The sequence below is a fragment of the Micromys minutus genome, assembly GCF_963924665.1.
Source record: "Micromys minutus genome assembly, chromosome: 16".
NCBI lineage: Eukaryota > Metazoa > Chordata > Mammalia > Rodentia > Muridae > Micromys > Micromys minutus.
Genome location: NC_137985.1, coordinates 51,240,512 through 51,252,889, shown reverse-complemented (window position 1 = coordinate 51,252,889; position 12,378 = coordinate 51,240,512). Strand labels below are relative to the sequence as shown.

Sequence of the window (12,378 nt, the reverse complement as noted above, 5' to 3'; positions counted from 1 at the left end):
CCACTTTCAGATACACATGCGCAAACATAATTCTGCCACTAAAGAAGAATGAAGCTGAAAGCAATATAATTCCAGCCAATTTTTTTTTTTTATCTAAAATGAGAAACATTAAAGGCTTCACAGGAAAGGAGACGGTTGTAAGAAAGTGTCATCAAGTCAGTATTTCTACACAAATGTTTAACCCTGTCCACATAGCTGTTTTACAGAGGGTCTGTCCGGGGGAGTTGGACCCTTGTATGTGACTAGGGCTGGGAAGATAGCTTTATCAGTAAGGTGTCATCCTCTGTGCAATCACGAGGGACTGAGCTCAGATCCCCAGCACCCACATTAAAAAATGAGTCTGGTGTTGAGCCTGGATCCCAGTGCTGGGGAGGAGGAGGCGGGGGAGCCTTCATCTCATTGGTCAACCCGCACTGGCGAACAACAGATTCAGTAAGAGACTTTCAAAACACTACCGAAGTGGCTGAGGACAGTGCCTTGATGCCTTCCTCTGACTCTCACATGCGTGTTCACACATGTACAAGTGCACTTTCACACAGGGGCACACATGCATGCACTCACAAAAAAAAAACATGTATAAGAAAATTAAAGTGCCTGGCTTGCTGTCATATTGGCACGTATCTTATATAGGATCTATAATAGTTTTCCTCAAAGTTGTCTGAGAAACACTTCTAGGTGGCACACAACTGCCACACCCTGAAACAAGCCCCTCGGTTTTGGGATCATTGCTTTTTTTCCTCCCTAGTAAATGAGATCTTAGAAAGCCAGTTCATTCACAGTGGTGGGTGGTGACACAGAATTGTTTCCCTCCCCTCTGGTAAGCTAATCCCTTTGAAGAGTGACCTGCCCACTCCTCCCATCAGGGCCGGGCACACACTTCCTCATCCTCTGAGTGTGAGCTGGCCTGAGAACTTGTTTTACTTGACCAAGAGGATGCAGCAGGAGGGACTCTAAAGTGAGGCCTCAAGGGAGCCGCGCTTGCCACAGTGGCTCTTAGAGAGTCACTGGGTCCCGGACCAGGCTGGGGCCTTGAGGATAATCTCGAAGGAAAAGGAGCTCAGCCACGCCACCGCCCAGCCAAGCACTTGGAAGTACGACCATGTTAGGTCATCTAGTCCTAGCGGTCCCACTCTGTAACTGTAACCATGAGTGTGCCCTGGAGCAGCGCAACAGCCATGGAACAGAGTGCAGACTACACAGTGACCTACAGACTCGGTGGCATATAACGTAGTTGTTTCAAGTCTCTCCTGGAAGCCAGGAGAAGGCATCGGATTTCCTGGTGATGGAGTCACAGGCCATTGTGAGCACCATCCATGGCCGCTGGACAAGGGACTCGGGTCCTCTGCTCCACTGCTGTTTGCTCTTAACCACTGGGCCATCTCCAGCCCCACCAGACACAGTTCAACAGTTATTTATAATAACATATGATGCTGATAAAATTGTGTAAAAGAAACACCCTCCCACTTTCCCCAAAGGGGCACAGTAATTCTCACCTGCTCCATAGCAACCCTTCACAGACTGGCGACCTTCTTGGTGAAAGGCTGGCCAGTGTTGTGAGCTGAGCCAAACAAACAGCCTCTGCTGCAGCCTCTCTTCTTTGCTGTTGCAGAATAAAAGGAGCCGCAGACAGAGTGCGTAGCCACCTGAATGTTCCCCATAAGCTAAGGTTCTGGAGCACTTGGTTCCCAGTGGATTCACTGTTGGGGGAGGTTTAAGTACCGCGGTGCTAGAAGAGTAACACACTGGAGTTGGGCTTTGAGATTAAAAGCCCCAGGCCATTTCTAGTTCGCTCCTTCTGCTTTGTGACTGCAGTTTACCAGGTGGGCTCTCAGCTTCCTGCCCCTGCCACTGTGTGGGCTATTTGCTGTCATGCCTCTGCTCTCCCACGATGAACTCTTGTACACATAAACTTTTCTCCATAGGTGGCCCTGGTTACGGTGTCTTGTCATGGTAACTAATACAGTGTATTGCTTCCTGTGCTCCCCTTACAGGTTATATATCATAGACGGTAGGTCATAGTTTGCATCCCTGTTTTAAGTACCCAGTGCATTGTCTTCCGCCAAGCATTTCTAGTTTCTTACCTCGGATCTCATCAATCCATATGTGAACCCTTCATGAGGGTCTATTCCCACCTCTACATGAAAGCCAGGCAACAAACTCAAGGCTGAGGTCGAATCAGACCTGTAGCTCAGACTATGACCTCTGAATTAATGTTGCTCCAATGCACCCTTCAGTGGAACAAATGCTCAGAGAAGGACACATGCAAGGGGGAAGAAACTAAAACTGCAACATCTCAGGGCCTCTGCAATGGCTCAGCAGATCAAGATCACTGAACACTGACTCCGACAACCTGAGTTCAATCCCAAGATCTAGATGGCAGAAGGAGAGAACCAAGTCCTGTAGGTTGTCCTCTGACCTATGCACACGCTACACACCCGGCTGTCGGGGTAGAGGAAGATATTCTTCTGTGGGCCTCTGACTTCCCCAGCGGCAAGCAGCCTGAGAAAGCTGCCTATATCTTCCTTTATTGTCCTGTCAGAAAGGATATACCCCCTCAATCCTCTGTTCCACATGGACAAGGATGATGGCCCCTAAATAAAACACCTCAACAGAACCACACTGGGACTGACCACAGGGCACAGCCAGGGCAGAGAAAGGGGGTTGTAACCCGTGCCCAAGGTGACTTTCGGAACTGTGGGGGCCTGGGCGGCCGAGTGCTGCTTCCTTCTTTCTCAAAGGGAATGTCTGCAGTGTGACAGCCTTCCCACCCTGCCCTACCACAGCATGTCGGAGGAGACGGAGAGCTACACCTCGTCTTTTAGTTCCCTGTTTTCTGGTCCCCGAAAATCTAAATCTACATAAAAGACATTTTGTAAAGATTTTTTAATTTGTGTGTCTGTGTGTGAGTGGTTATGTACATGTGTGTGCAGTACCCACAGAGGCCAGAAGAGGGAGTGTGGTACTGAGGATTTGGAGTCCGACAGAGGTGATTGTCAGGAATCACACTGACAGGTCCTCTGAGACAGCAGCAGACATTTCCTTCTCCAGCTCTGATACAGACAAATGCCAGTGAGGCTTAGACATCAAGATCCAAGTGACCGAAAGTCCTGAAGGGCTTTCCTTCCGGAAGGACTAAATGTATTTTGAGTGCCGAGGAACATTGGAGCTGTGATCCAGGAGAGTGGTAACTACTCTCCACTACGGACCCCATCACTGGAAGAGGCTTGCACACTCTGCTGACGATGTCCCCGCCCCTGGGTAACGGCTTCTTTACACCCACCCGGAACTTTGGGAGGAATGCCCAATTTCGGCCAGCCCACGGTTCTGCTCAAACTGCAAAGGGCAGGTGGACAAAAGGGCAGTCTCTTTAGTTGGAAGGTCCGTCTTAATCACTGTCCTATTGCTGTGAAGAGACACGTGACCACAGCATAGGACAGCAGTTGGGGCTGGCGGAGTTTCAGAGATTGGTCCCTTATCAACATGGCAGCACACAGCAGACGCGGTGCTGGAGAAGTTGGGAGAGCTCTGCATCCAGATCCACAGGCAGCAGGAAGAGAGAAATCCTGGGCCTGGTTTGGTCCTTGAAATGTCAAAGCTCATTTCCAGTGATACAGTTCCTCCTAATCCTTTGAAACAGCACCACTCCCTAAGTATTCAAACATATGAGCCCATGAAGGCCATTCTTCTTCAAACCACCAAGGGTCTCAGCCATTCTGCAAAGAATCCAAAGCCTACCTGAGCCAGAATATGGTGATAATCTTACAGTGACTGGGGTTACTCTGCAGCAAAGTTAATTAGCACAGAAGTACATAAGCCACGGGGGAAGGAGGAAACTGGGTAAATGCAGGTTCTTTAAGGAGAAGATCAGTCTGATTGGTTGCTAGAAGTGAGGCCCTGGCCAAAATTAACGAAAGATTGCCCAGATGGTTAGTGTCAGTCATCAAGAACGAAGGTTGGGAGACTGTGGATGTAAGGATGTAACACGACTAGCTACTTCCAGCTCCTGGTGACCTGACTCCCCCCACCAATGAAGGGCACCTTGAACTGTGAGTGAATATAAACCTTAAACTGCTTTAGTTAGCACATTTTATCAAGGCAGCAGGAGAGAGAACTAAGACCCACAGCGTTTACTGAAGCAGGACCTTGAGCAGCTCTCGACTATAACCAAGACAGTTTTATCACCACCCTCATTCCACACATGGAAAGAACCTCGCAGTAGCTCAGCGACTGTCAGCACCACACAGCGGTCAGTACCAGCGAAAACCCAGACCCTGGGCCAGCCCTGAAGTTCCTTTTCTCTATGTCACACTGTCAAAAAAAAAGAAAAGTAAAGATTTTACTAATTGGTTCGTAAAAGTGGGGCTAGAGAGACGGTTCAGGATAAAGCCCTTGCCAGAGAAGCATGAGAACCCAGTGAGGCGGGTGTGGCGGCCTGCCTAGGGATAAGAGATTCCTGGGGCAGGCTGGCTGGGCAGGCTGGCTGGTGGGAAAGAGAACGAAGAGGGACAGGGAAGACACCCAAGTCTTTCTTTAGCCTTTCTAGGCATGCAGGCATGAGCACTCGCACGCACACACAAGCACGCACACACACACACACACACACACACACACACACACACACACACCATGAACAAACACACAAAGTAGACAGAAGAATATTTATACCTACAACTCAGTTCTAAGGCTGAATTCTATTGAGTAAACGTACTAGGCATCGGATTTGTGTTCTCCTCTGATTGTTCTTATAGATGCAACGGCTGAGAACCTAGAACCATACACCTTTGTTCTCTGCTCAAATCTGAAGTTTATTCAGGCTTTCATGGAATTTCACGGAAATTCGGGCTCTGCAAATTCACATGAGTCATGTCCTGAATATAACTTTTCAAAATTTGAAAAAAGGTAAGGCAAACTAAGGACAAATCAGAATAATGGGCGATGCGTTTCAGGCACTTTAGACACTCCAGGGATCGCTTAGAAGACTTCAGACTCCTTTATAACTACACCCAAGGGCCATTTGTTCTACAATGGTGTGTTCACAATAGAGAAAAGAAAACAACAGCAAGCGCTACTAAAATACTAGTATATATTCCAGAGAAGATGGTGAGAGGCAAACAAGGAAGAAGAAACTCACCATGAAAACCATTACACTGGAACCGGAGTGGGGGCTCGGCAGTGAGGAGCCCTCGAGCTGCTGCAGAGGACCTGCTCAGTTTCCGGCACCCAGTCAGGCAGCTCACAACTGTCCCCGTTCTAGCTCCAGCGGGACCTGACGCCCTCTGGTCTCGGTGAGCACTGCGCTCACATGCACATGGTCACATTTGGACACATACACATAATTAAAAATAAATCTCTTTAAAAACACCATATTAATGTTGTATTTTTGCTGCTGATATTTACAGACTTTTTAATACCTAGATACACATTAAGCCTTTAACTCAAAATGGGACTGCAATATGTATATATTTCACTTATTCTTAATATGACTTCAATAGAAGTTCTAATAAATATTACCAACATGGGAACTGCCAAGGCATTTATTAACATTTCAACCTCTCTGGCTCCCTCTAGTGGCTACTATGGGAAACCTGGTTTTTTGCCTTAGTGAAAATCAAAAACAAAAACAAAAAACATCCTACCAAGACTGGTTTTTGTTACTAAAGGACATATACATAAATTATTTGGGTGCTTAGCTTGGGCAGACCATGTTCAATAGACATTTTCTGGGTGAATATTCTTATTATCCAACACAACTTTGGCAGGATAAATAGCTGAACCAAGTTATATCCTACAGAATCTTTTGAGTGCACAGAAATCTAAACACATATCCCTGAAAGTACTAGATTATCTTTCTGAGTGGTGCACACGGTGTGTTCCTTATAATAGATATTCAGCTGAGAAGTGTTTGTAGCTACGCTGAGTGTTCCCCTGGGATTCTACCTGCACCAAGGCAGCAGCAGGCAGTGCGTGGCCTAGCAGCATGGGCGTGGTCTGCACCGATTCAAACAGAGGCATACGCAGGACTGCCTCGAATGTGGGCATTACACGGTTAACATTCTCCCCATATAGTAAGCATTCCCAAGCAGATGTGGAGTGTGGCATCAAATAACTTTATTTTTGTTTGTTTAAACAGCGACTCCTGAGAGAGGGAGGTGGCTCAGTGGATAAAGCACTTGCTATCTGAGCATGAGGACAGAAGTTCAGATACCTAGAACCCAAGTAAAAAGCCAGAGAGGCGTGCCTTCTACCTATAGCCCCTGCACTCGAGAGACAGAAACAAGGGACTGCCCCAGAGCAAGCTGACTAGCATTGGTAACTTCCCAGCTCATGGAGGGACTGTGACTCGGTAAATAAACAGTGATCAAAAAAGACACGGAATGTCAGCTTTGCTCCTCAGCACGAGTGCATGTGCATGCACATCCCACACACATATAACAGACATATGCATTCACATCATATGCACATATACATGCAAAACTGTGTTTGAGAAAGGAGACCTAAAACGCTCAGCTTAAAAACCCTCAAGATCTCCCACACCTCTTCCACAATGAGGTGATGTCAGGATAATTGATTCTCTTAACTGGTGGATTTTTAGCAAATCTAATGACTCTGAAACAGTAATTACTTTCCGCCATAACCTGCAGGGGTATAGAATAGCTAAGAAATCCCCCTTGTGATATTAAAGGACATCAGATTTCTAAATATAGCTCATATCTGTTTATGATGGGAATGGGCTTTCCGAGGAAATCATCTTGTTCAGGAGGAACGTGCCTGTGGTAAATCTGCAGGCCTCTCCCATAGAGAAACAGTCAGTCTTACAGTGACTCCTATGACCAAGCGCACCCTGGCTCCTGAAGAGCCAATAATCCAAGAAACATAGAGTCCTATAAGTTGTCACAGGAGCACATGCTGCTGGCCAGCTGTGTGAGGTGGTGGCCCACGCTTCACAGAAGGAAGTCCACCCCAGCTCACACTGCTCTTCCAACCGGAACACGGACCTCAGTAGCAGAGCTAAGTCAGCAATCTCCGTGCAGACAGATGGACCCTGGCCTAACCTAAGATACTCCTGAATTACCCTTTAACCCAGAAATGGGGACCAAGAGCAGGACACAACTGGACATGTCTGGATGAAATGACGGGGCATTCAGGACAACTATCAGGGACTCTGGCACCAGCCATGCAGAGATAGAGAGAGGAAGATGGAGGAGAGACTGCACACGCCTCTGCCAACTTCACAGCCTTGGCTGATGCACAGCCATTGATCTAACTGTGCCCACCTCACTGCCGAGCTTCCTTCTCCACTGGGAGACTGGATGGAGGTGCCGCCCACCGCCAGCTACTCAGTTCTCAATTTCAGCGAGACTCTGTACCTCAAGACACAGCCAGGGTTGAGTCTCTGATTAAAGGAAACTAAGGTGAACTCACTGAGGTGGCAAAAGGTCTTCTGGTGGCTGCAGTGTTGCAAACTTTTCACAAACTTATGAGAAGCAGAGAAAGCTAAAGAGTCTAAGTAATGCTGGCTTTTCTCAGCAGCTAGAAGCGGATTCTCCACTGTCCTAACCAAGCAAGCCTCTCTAAAATTCAGATGTAATAGTCACTGGGCACTTCCTCACGTATGCCCCTTAAGTTGGATTTGGTTTCCTTCTCAGTTGGACTAGAAATAAGGCTGTAGAGCCTGGCGCCTTGGACCTAGTTAGAGCCTGAATTTTAATATATAAACCTCCACAAAATAACGTAACGTTGAGTTCTCAGCTGTAAGGTGTAGGAAAAGAAGTCTGTTTTCTTTAGGCTCTCTGGGTTTGCCACGTTTTCTACAATGAGCATTGCTCTGTCCAGGTTTCTTAACTAGGATGGACTAAGAAACCGTGCGAGGATTCTTCTCAGACACAAAGGGCCACACAGGAACTGCTACAGGAAGCTGATGGTAGAGGTCACCGTGGCGGTAAGCCCTGAGTCCCACAGTGAGAGAACGGGCAGAGAGCTGAGGCCGGAGGCTGGGAAGAAGCCTTGCAGGGTGATCAGCAGCCCTGCTCCCTGCTGAACCTGAGGCCAGGCGTGTGCCTCCACTATACTGTGAACACCCTCACCCTGCCTCCATCCCAGTTAGAGACTCTGCAAGTTTCGCTCCGCACAAGCACAATGGCACACGCCCATGAAAGCATCCCTTGGGAGGCTGGGCAGAGTTGCCTCCAGGGTGACACCCACCTAGACACTCATGCTAGATGGTGAGTTCAGTGGACAGGACGACAGAGCTGGGGGCACACACTTTCTCATGCTTCTCAAGATACGCAAGTGAGCGTGGCCCAGCGGGTCACACCTGAATCCTTCCTTTTCACACTTTGGGACACAGCTCTGGAAAGTAGGAGCATTCTGAGTGGGGTCCGAGTGTGGTATCAGTGGTTCCCAAGTCAGTCACTATGCCTGACGTCTTCAGAATCCTACCAAACTATCCTATATCTTATGTAATTAGAATAAAATCATTTGTACCTAGAGGAGCAGAGAATGCCGAAGAGGTCAACCATGCTCTCAGATTCCTTCTTCCACACCTGAAAAGTTACAGATCCTAAAGCTCAGCTCAGTGTCCTTGTTACTCTAGTTACCTATATGATAGCAATGTCACAATTACAGCACATTGATGCTGGTTTCTGGAGCCTCTTGTCTGATGATGGCAAGTGCTGTGACCTTGGCTGACCTTGGGGCACTGGGTGCTGTGTACCAGTTTTAGCTCACCATCTTTCCCATGTCGACTAGTAACATTCCGGTGTTGTCGAGAGGTATGGACAGTTTTCATGGCCATCACTGTATTTTTCTAAGAGTGTTTTATGATATACACACATGTACAGTACACACATATATGTTCAAAGCAGAGTTTCCTTATGTAGCCATGGCTAGCCCGGAACTCAGCAGTCCCCTGGCTCAAGAAGATTTTCCAGCCTCCGCCTCTGCCTCTGGGTGATTATAGGTGTGGGCTACCGTGCTTGGACTTTTTTTTAACTTCAAGGTTAAGGGAAATATTTAATAATGAACATATCTGAATTCTAGATGGTTGTCTATTTTTATATTATTACCACTCTGAACCAGTAGATCCACGGCTTCCATATATTCTAGGACTAGGACCAGTGCCCTGGAAGTGCTGTGAGAATGTATTTATATACATTAATATACATTATATGTATAATATACATTAGAGTTGCTTGCTGTTCCTCTAGACTGTACACCAAAGATGGGAAATACGAGTTTTAAAATAAACTTGTGTGTATATTATTTTTAATCACCATTTCTACAGCTTCCTTTACTTCAAGTGTAAATATATGGAAATATGCAAATGAACACTTTAAAAAGAACAGCCTAGAATAAAACCAGCATATTATCAAAAGGCAAAAGGACAGCAACCACTCGGGCTGTTTTCTGCCTCTGCGTCTTGGACTACACTAGGTTTCCCCGGCCCTGCTTCCCCCTTGTCTCCTCCATAGGTTAATTCTGCACACTCTATAATGTTTTCTTTTTATAACAGTTCTTAGGTATATTTAATTTTTTGCCTGCATGTATGTGCACCGTGTGTGCCTGGTACGGACGGACGGGAGACCTATGGAATTAGGACTCTGACAGCTGTGAGCCACACAGAGCGCTGGGAATGGAGCCCAGGTCCTCTGCAAGAGCAACAATGGCTCTAAACACTGGAGCCATCTCTCTAGACTTGTAGAATGTCAGCTTAATCCTAACCCAAACCCTGCCACTTCTGGTGGCTAATATCCTCGTCTCTAATATTTACCGAAATCCCACAATTAAAAATTTTACACAGACTCATATTGTAGACTGCTTTATTTAAGTGTGTGTGTGTGTGTGTGTGTGTGTGTGTGTGTGTGTGTGTGTGTTGCCTGAGGAGGCTAGAAGAGGGTGTTAGGTCCACTGGAGTGACGGAAGGTTGTAAGCCATTTGATGTGGTTTCTTGGAAATGAACTCTAGTTCTCTGGAGGAATAGCAAGTGTTCCTAATCACTGAGCCATCTTTCCAGCCCCCAGGAAAGATAGTTTTAACTCATAAGTTTCATGCAAAATTGAGGACAGATAGAGTTCTCCTCTTCAGAGTACAATAGTATCCTTTCCCTATGCATGCTCCTCTTAAGGAGCATCCTCAATTCTAAGCAGTTAGAAGCAACCACAATAAAGTGTATCTCCCAGGTTAGAACCAATGTAACAAAACTACAGGACAGCCTCACTACTTAAAGGAGACAAAGAATTTTCTTGGAGGTACATATGACCACACCCTAAAGTCTATAATGGGTCCAAAGTGCAGTTCCTCCCCTTCCCGACTCTGCCTCAGCCATAAGGAGCAGAGGTTCCCACGGCTTAAATGCAATCAGTGCATAGCAACCTCCCCTCCGCATTCTCCGCTGTTCACAAGGACACAGCAACGATCACCAGAGCTGTCCTGGAGCCACAGTGACAACAGACGTAGACCTTTTAACCCCTCCGTGAAATGGCAGGCTTGAAATGACCCTTTCCACCTGAACTCCTCCATGGAACCTCTTTTTAAAATAGGTACAGGCCTGCCCATCCCCCTTACCGACACGGGGAAAAATGAGAGGCTGGAGAGAGAGAGCTCAGCAGATGAAGGTGCTTGCAACCAAGCCTGAAAACCTGGGTTCAATCTCCAGGGCCCACATGGTGGAAGGAGAAAACCAACTTGTGTGAGTTGGCTTCTGACATGTGTCACATGGACTGACAGGCATGTGGGCACATACATACACAGGAAATAAATTTTATTAACGTACTAAAATGTGCTTACAGATATTTCATTGGTAGACTAGTGAATTGGCCCATTTTTATTACCTACAGATTTTTACACCAATTATCATATTGATAATTAAACAAAATTAAGTCATCCACAAAGTATCTTCATTTGTACATCTAGCATTTCATGCCTATCAATATGTATTTTCCTAGTAATTACTTTCTGGATAAAATTTCTAGCATCATATATATGTTTATTATATTAACAAAGGTCTATTTTAATTGCAAATGTGTTATAACAAAGAAATAAAAAGTCTTCAAATTTTTAAACCTTGCCTCCCCCTCTCTGATCACCTGTGAATCTGTTCCAGGCCATTGCCCGTGTGCGATATTTTTCTGACTCTAGAGTTATGACTGTACCTTCTTCTATCCCGCTTTTCTGACATTTCTTTACATGTATACATATATGTATATATGCATGTGTGCTTGCATAAAAACCCATATTAATTTCTATACATATAATAAATCACTACAGATATGTAAGCTCACAGTTCTGTAGATCAGAAGTCTGGATAGGACTGACCACACTTTGCCTAAGGTCTGGTCTCCCCAAGGCTGAAAAACTCGAGGTGAGGCTGAGCTGCTGTATAGAAGAATCCACCCAGGGTAACTTGGCTGCTGGCAGAACACACTTCCTTGCCGTTACAAAACTGAGGTCTTTGTTTCTTTACGAGCTGTGACCAAGGAAACTCTCCAGCTACTGAAGGCCACCAACATTCCATGTCCCAGGTCCCTCCATTATCAAGGCCGTAAGAATAGGACAACCTTCCCGCCTTCTCGGTTCCTAGGCTTGCACATCTATTTTGAGGGAAAAAAAAAGACTAGACTGCTTCTTTACACGGAAAAAGATTTACTTATTTGTGCATGTGTGTACGCATGTGCACACGCACACAGGTGCGTGCAAATGAGTTTATGTGCAGGGTCTTCTTTCTTATCCACTGAGCTATCTCTCCATCCCCTGAATTGCTTTAGAAGAAGCTGGTGTAGTTAGAAGAGGCCCACTTGACTAATACCTCTTTTGGCTGCATTAAAGTTGCTGTGGTGAACCAGAGGGACTTGACTCTCCCTAGGGCACAGGAGCAAAGAGCTGGGTACTAGGAAATGCTGAGAATCTTGTGTTTCAGTCCGGCTCTCATTAAGTCTTGACTGTAAGCTCCCTGCCACAGCTTTTCTTCTCTATCTTTTGTCTTCCATGAATAAGCAAATTTGCTAAGTGTGAGCCATCCAGGCTTTTAGATAGCACCCAATCTGCTCTTATACCTGTCTGCCCAAAACCCTCAGGGCAGCCTGGGTGATCTGGACATCCTCCATTCCCTTTGACAGCATTCCTGCTGCAAGGACCACAGAAAATAAAGTCCTGACTCCTCCTCTGGGGGCCTCACCCAAGTCACAACCAAGCCAGACCTCCGGAGAAGACTGGGAAGGAAACCCCAGGCAAAGCAAGCCTTGGTGAACTACAGATAACCCTGACCATTCTCCCTCCTGCTGGAGGGGAGAGAGTCCTGACCAGGAGGCCAGTGATTGGTGCCATAGGTGCTTCATTTGCATGCCCCGCCCATGCTGTGCCGCCCACTTCAGGCCAGGCTGT

The 12,378-nt window shown here is 46.5% G+C and overlaps 1 protein-coding gene across 1 annotated transcript in view; it reads right to left on the bottom strand.

Moving 5' to 3' along the window:
• Window positions 1-12,378, bottom strand: part of UACA (uveal autoantigen with coiled-coil domains and ankyrin repeats) — an 84,670-nt gene that overhangs the window by 53,317 nt on the left and 18,975 nt on the right. The window lies entirely within an intron of this gene.